Here is a 7,038-nt window from a genome sequence, read left to right on the forward strand (position 1 = left end):
CTAATCAGGGACTGAATTCGACCTGGGACACCAGGTGTGTGCACCTAATGATCAGGTAGAACAGAAAACCAACAGGCCTTGTAGGGTCAGAGTTGAGAACCCCTGCACTAAAGCATCTAGCATCCTGCCTAGCATATCTTTTCTCCATGGTACACCTTGGAAGGAATCACTTACTAGGGAGAATGGGGGGAAGGGGTACTCTATGCCTGGTCCAGGAAGTGTGCCCCCTCTACAAAATGCCACTGACAGATCTTTTATTTAATCTATAATTATGATAAAACGTGGTCTTAAAAATGACGTTTTGTAATCAATTTAACCCCAGAACACTTTTAAACAGGACAAATCTGAGGGGGCACTTGGCCTTGTGCCCCATATGGGAATGACACCTCTGCAGGGAGCTCCCCCTGCTTTGATATGAGAGTGCCCAGCCCTCTTGAAGACCCCTGTAAATACTCTTATGTTTCACTCAATATATCTATTTAGTCCAGGACATTCTACACACTCAATCCACTAGTCAACAAATCGCCAAGCCTGTGATTAGTTTAAGCAGGTGTGCTACTACTGAAATAGATTAGAAGTGGCTGGGTGGCATGAGGACAGGGTTGAGAATCACACAAACATCACGTTGACAAGGAATGAGGCTCCACTATACTGTCCAGAACAACAGCAGGATCAAAGGAGAGGAGAGGAGGGAGGGTGATCTACAGTACTGCCACAGTAGCGGTTTATAGCCAGCCTCTCAGTTGACGTCACCAGAAAGCACCCGTCAATGGCCGGCTGGCCATGCCATCATAATCACTGGGGCTACTGCTTACTACGCTGCTCACTAATTCCCTGCTAGCGTAAGGCTGCTAGGCTGTAGTGCATTGCTACAGTACGACCGTGCGTTTGTGAAGTGGTCATCTGAATATTCTCTGCGCCAGGAGACATCATCAATTGTACCAGGCAGACATTCCCTTGAAAAATGTAAATAAATGATCTTAAAACTGATTTTTTATTTCACCTTTATTTAAATAAGCAAGTCAGTTAAGAACAAATTCTTATTTACAATGACGGCCTAGGAACAGTGGATAAACTGCCTTGTTCAGGGGCAAGACGACAGATTCTTACCTTGTCAGTTCAGGGATTTGATCTTGCAACCTTTCGGTTACTAGTCCAACGATTTAACTACTAGGCTACCTGCCGCCCCCGATAGAAATCAGTCAAAGGATCAACCTATGAAACCCATGAAATCTCACATATAACACGACAACTTTCCTGTCAAACTGACCTAGACTTTAATTGATCCGGACAACTGTAATTTCAGATCCCAATTTAAGTCATTAATAATTAACCATAAATCAAAGCCCTCAATCTTAATTCAAACAGACAAACCATTAAATTAAATAAAACTCTACAAGGACAATGTGAAAACAGTAATAGACTTTTGTGTAAGGATTTCTGCCAAAGGGTTGTTACATATATATGCTGCTTTTTAAATGCTGAGTTCACATGAGCTGACATTTTCCAGGGCCTCTCTCTTGCCTATATGTAAACATCTGTTTTCTCTCATACCATAGAGGGCACCTCTCTCTTGCCTATATGTAAACATCTGTTTTCTCTCATACCATAGAGGGCACCTCTCTCTTGCCTATATGTAAACATCTGTTTTCTCTCATACCATAGAGGGCACCATAAGGTGCCCTACTTCACAATTCAGGCTCCAACCCACTTTATAGAGCTACGTTTTGTAATCAGAATCCACAGTGCAATTGATCTCCAGTCCACCGCCCATATATAACTATCTGGAATGAAAGAGTCAGCCTGAGAAATATTCACACACACATTTTCTCTCAGTATTAAGCACTGACCTGGAAAGCTCCTGGAATGCTATTTTCTCTCAGTATTAAGCACTGACCTGGAAAGCTCCTGGAATGCTATTTTCTCTCAGTATTAAGCACTGACCTGGAAAGCTCCTGGAATGCTATTTTCTCTCAGTATTAAGCACTGACCTGGAAAGCTCCTGGAATGCTATTTTCTCTCAGTATTAAGTACTGACCTGGAAAGCTCCTGGAATGCTATTTTCTCTCGGTATTAAGCACAGACCTGGAAAGCTCCTGGAATGCTATTTTCTCTCAGTATTAAGCACTGACCTGGAAAGCTCCTGGAATGCTATTTTCTCTCAGTATTAAGCACTGACCTGGAAAGCTCCTGGAATGCTATTTTCTCTCAGTATTAAGCACTGACCTGGAAAGCTCCTGGAATGCTATTTTCTCTCAGTATTAAGCACTGACCTGGAAAGCTCCTGGAATGCTATTTTCTCTCAGTATTAAGCACTGACCTGGAAAGCTCCTGGAATGCTATTTTCTCTCGGTATTAAGTACTGACCTGGAAAGCTCCTGGAATGCTATTTTCTCTCGGTATTAAGCACAGACCTGGAAAGCTCCTGGAATGCTATTTTCTCTCAGTATTAAGCACTGACCTGGAAAGCTCCTGGAATGCTATTTTCTCTCAGTATTAAGCACTGACCTGGAAAGCTCCTGGAATGCTATTTTCTCTCAGTATTAAGCACTGACCTGGAAAGCTCCTGGAATGCTATTTTCTCTCAGTATTAAGTACTGACCTGGAAAGCTCCTGGAATGCTATTTTCTCTCGGTATTAAGCACAGACCTGGAAAGCTCCTGGAATGCTATTTTCTCTCAGTATTAAGCACTGACCTGGAAAGCTCCGGAATGCTATTTTCTCTCAGTGACCTGGAAAGCTAAGCACTGACCTGGAAAGCTCCCGGAATGCTATTTTCACTCAGTATTAAGCACTGACCTGGAAAGCTCCCGGAATGCTATTTTCTCTCAGTATTAAGCACTGACCTGGAAAGCTCCCGGAATGCTATTTTCTCTCAGTATTAAGCACTGACCTGGAAAGCTCCTGGAATGCTATTTTCGCTTTACACTGCAGTGCTGCTACAAATACAATGATAGCAATTGTATTTCAATGATAATGGAACATACGTTATGAAGGAAAGAGCATGACTTATGTAATTCTCCAACAAAGATACAACTTTTTAGATGCAACGATACACAAAACGTGACATGGCATGTTGTGTCAGTTCACCACAAAACCAGTGATCCCTGTCAACCAATGTACGCCACAGCCGTAAACGCCACCATATCAAGATTGAAATATTGTTAAAATCGTCCCGATCAATGTAATGTTCGGTTCACCTCACCACAAAACCAATAATCCCTGTCCGTCACCATATCCATCGACAATACCAGTAAGATTCATGGTGCCTCCCCAGCAATGCAAATCTTTCCGAGGGAGGAGTTTTTTTTGTCAGATTGAGTGGATAAAGAGATGACGTTTCAGCTGTGTCATTAATTCCTAACCTGTCCCAGGGGGCACTAGTCTCTGGGAGGAAGATGAATAATGCTTTCGTCCAGAGGAGCAGTCATACCTCTTGTTGACGCAGGGAGCACAAACTTGCACAACACCGTGCACCATAACGAGAGCCTGGGGTCGATGTGTTAAAACGTGCAAATGCAAAATGAAAGGAAAATCTGGATATTCCATCCCAACCAACCCCCCTACATCTGTATGCAGGGCTGTCAGCACGTTATTTCAGCCCATGCAACATGCAGGCAACAGTTCCCTCTTCTATCATAACTGCACTAAACTGACACTCTGGGTGAAGGGGGATTCTACTAACAGCTGAGGACTAAAAGTGGACCATCCAACTGAGCCGAGTCTTTAAAGAGAGAAAGCAACACCCCCCTCCCTCCCTCCCTCCTCCTCTCATCTCCTCCTCTGGTCCTCTCGCCATGGAGAGGCAATCGCAGAAGGGAGCACGAGCTTGGCTCGTGGCATTTAACGAGCAGCGGAGTCTTCCGGACTGGATGCAGGCTGGGATAATGAGCCCGCTCACAGGTAAGGTCAGGATCCATGTGGTGTCTTCCTCCGTTATAGGGAGTCCTCTGACGGCACAGCTCCACTACGGTTGGACAGAGACTGGAGAAAGCAAGAGAGAGAGCGAGAGAGAGGGGGAGAGAGCGAGAGAGAGCGAGAGAGAGCGAGAGAGAGCGAGTGGGAGATTCTCTGGTTTCCTATTCCAACCCAAAAGGTAGACTAGAGGAAACATTACTGGCCTTCTGTGTCCATTGCCCTCTTTTTTGATTCCTCAGACAGACATCCTTCCATCAGAGGTAAGACCAATGTCAATGTTGGGTGTGAGTCAACCCCGAGACCAGCAGAAGAAGCATATCTATCCTGAATGAAATCCTTACGTTGCAGACGCTGTCCACTACGAGTTTGACCCACTCGAATGCTGTATTCACTCGAATGCAGGGTGGATGGTATCAGTGTCAGTCAGTAAAGGCTGAGTTATAGGTCCACAGATGGAGGATCTCTATGCCTGCGGCTCTCTGACCTCTCAGGTGAATTCACAGTTCAGACAGGTCCAGCCCAGTGGTTCTGACCAGCTGTTATTGGCTGTGTACCAGACAACACTGCCCAGACACTGGGCAACGTGGTCAGTCGGATAGCTGTGGAAGGCTGGCTAAAAGACGGTACACAGGCCAATATAACCTCTCCAGCTCCCATCGCGCCACCTCCATCTGTCCGGAAACATTGATGAGTAGCCTAGCCTAGCTTAGCATTAGCACCCCTGCGTTCTTATCCCCCTTACCGGCGCCAGCATGAAAAATGCACGAGTGACGCACATCAACAGGAAGTTGAAGAGGAACGGGGAAGAGGCAGCAAGGGGATGAGGAAACACATACGGATCTCCATTTTAGCGAGCCATGACTTGTTAAAAAGGGGGAGTTTCTGGTAGCAGCTCTCTGAGGCAGAGTGATGAGATGGAGATCGGATTCAGGAAGGGGAACAGAGTTTAGGGGGTAGCAGGCATGACAGCAGTTAACAAGGAAGAGGACTGGTGCAGTGGGACGTTCTGTTAACACCGAGAGCACACAGTACAGCACGACACACACTGTACAGCACGACACACACAGTACAGCACGACACACACTGTACAGCACGACACACACTGTACAGCACGACACACACTGTACAGCACGACACACACTGTACAGCACGACACACACAGTACAGCACGACACACACAGTACAGCACGACACACACAGTACAGCACGACACACACTGTACAGCACGACACACACTGTACAGCACGACACACACAGTACAGCACGACACACACAGTACAGCACGACACACACTGTACAGCACGACACACACTGTACAGCACGACACACACTGTACAGCACGACACACACTGTACAGCACGACACACACTGTACAGCACGACACACACTGTACAGCACGACACACACTGTACAGCACGACACACACTGTACAGCACGACACACACTGTACAGAGAGCGAGACACTGTCACTGATACCTTCCCCACCTCTCTTTCTCTCTCTATCGTGCTCCCTCTTTCTCCTTATCAATCTGCTCCCTCTTTCTCCTTATCAATCTGCTCCCTCTTTCTCCTTATCAATCTGCTCCCTCTTTCTCCTTATCAATCTGCTCCCTCTTTCTCCTTACCAATCTGCTCCCTCTTTCTCCTTATCAATCTGCTCCCTCTTTCTCCTTACCAATCTGCTCCCTCTTTCTCCTTATCAATCTGCTCCCTCTTTCTCCTTATCAATCTGCTCCCTCTTTCTCTTATCAATCTCTTTCTCCTTACCAATCTGCTCCCTCTTTCTCCTTATCAATCTGCTCCCTCTTTCTCCTTATCAATCTGCTCCCTCTTTCTCCTTATCAATCTGCTTCCTCTTTCTCCTTATCAATCTGCTCCCTCTTTCTCCTTACCAATCTGCTCCCTCTTTCTCCTTACCAATCTGCTCCCTCTTTCTCTCTCTATCGTGCTCCCTCTTTCTCCTTATCAATCAGCTCCCTCTTTCTCCCTACCAATCTGCTCCCTCTTTATCAATCTGCTCCCTCTTTCTCCTTATCAATCTGCTCCCTCTTTCTCCTTACCAATCTGCTCCCTCTTTCTCCTTATCAATCTGCTCTCTCTTTCTCCTTACCAATCTGCTCCCTCTTTCTCCTTATCAATCTGCTCCCTCTTTCTCCTTATCAATCTGCTCCCTCTTTCTCCTTATCAATCTGCTCCCTCTTTCTCCTTACCAATCTGCTCCCTCTTTCTCCTTATCAATCTGCTCTCTCTTTCTCCTCACCAATCTGCTCCCTCTTTCTCCTTATCAATCTGCTCTCTCTTTCTCCCTACCAATCTGCTCTCTCTTTCTCTCTCTATCGTGCTCCCTCTTTCTCCTTACCAATCTGCTCCCTCTTTCTCCTTACCAATCTGCTCCCTCTTTCTCCTTATCAATCTGCTCCCTCTTTCTCCTTACCAATCTGCTCCCTCTTTCTCCTTATCAATCTGCTCTCTCTTTCTCCTTACCAATCTGCTCCCTCTTTCTCCTTATCAATCTGCTCTCTCTTTCTCCTAACCAATCTGCTCCCTCTTTCTCCTTATCAATCTGCTCTCTCTTTCTCTCTCTATCGTGCTCCCTCTTTCTCCTTACCAATCTGCTCTCCCTTTCTCTCTCTATCGTGCTCCCTCTTTCTCCTTATCAATCTGCTCTCTCTTTCTCCTTACCAATCTGCTCTCTCTTTCTCCTTATCAATCTGCTCCCTCTTTCTCCTTATCAATCTGCTCTCTCTTTCTCCTTATCAATCTGCTCTCTCTTTCTCCTTATCAATCTGCTCTCTCTTTCTCCTTATCAATCTGCTCTCTCTTTCTCCTTATCAATCTGCTCTCTCTTTCTCCTTATCAATCCTTTCTCTCTCTATCGTGCTCCCTCTTTCTCCTTATCAATCTGCTCTCTCTTTCTCCTTATCAATCTGCTCTCTCTTTCTCCTTATCAATCTGCTCTCTCTTTCTCCTTATCAATCCTTTCTCTCTCCCCCTCTCTCCCTCCCAGGGGAGCCAGTTACACAGCATATCTCACAGAAACAGGTCATCCACCAGAGGCGAGTGATTTCCATAATAGAAAAAAGCCGACATTGAACTGATCCTTGCATTGACTAAACAGTG

This window comes from Oncorhynchus gorbuscha, linkage group LG18, assembly GCF_021184085.1.
Source record: "Oncorhynchus gorbuscha isolate QuinsamMale2020 ecotype Even-year linkage group LG18, OgorEven_v1.0, whole genome shotgun sequence".
Taxonomy (NCBI): Eukaryota; Metazoa; Chordata; class Actinopteri; order Salmoniformes; family Salmonidae; genus Oncorhynchus; species Oncorhynchus gorbuscha.